The sequence below is a fragment of the Sinocyclocheilus rhinocerous genome, unplaced genomic scaffold, assembly GCF_001515625.1.
Source record: "Sinocyclocheilus rhinocerous isolate Xijiao unplaced genomic scaffold, SAMN03320098_v1.1 scaffold7096, whole genome shotgun sequence".
Classification (NCBI taxonomy): domain Eukaryota; kingdom Metazoa; phylum Chordata; class Actinopteri; order Cypriniformes; family Cyprinidae; genus Sinocyclocheilus; species Sinocyclocheilus rhinocerous.
Window position 1 is genome coordinate 662 of NW_015632556.1, and position 320 is coordinate 981.

Consider the following 320-nt stretch of genomic DNA (forward strand, 5'->3'; position numbering starts at 1 on the left):
ACCTCCTTCCCCCTCTTCCATCCAACACTCACATCTAATTAAAAACTCATGGCAGTCCAAAGAGTGGGCTATTTAAAGATCAGCCACTCTATAGGCCAGTGTATTAGATAAGCAGTGAAGAAAACTCTAAAGCTTACAGCACTGGTATTCCCAGGCGGGCCTCCCATCCAAGTACACAATTACATTATTAGGAAGACGATCAATCCACCCGTGGAACCCCAACTCTTGCAATAAATCAAAAAGAATTAAACTATAGAAATGGACTTAAGACACAATGCAATATGGACATCACTTAATGAAGCAACTCCTCACAAAAGGGC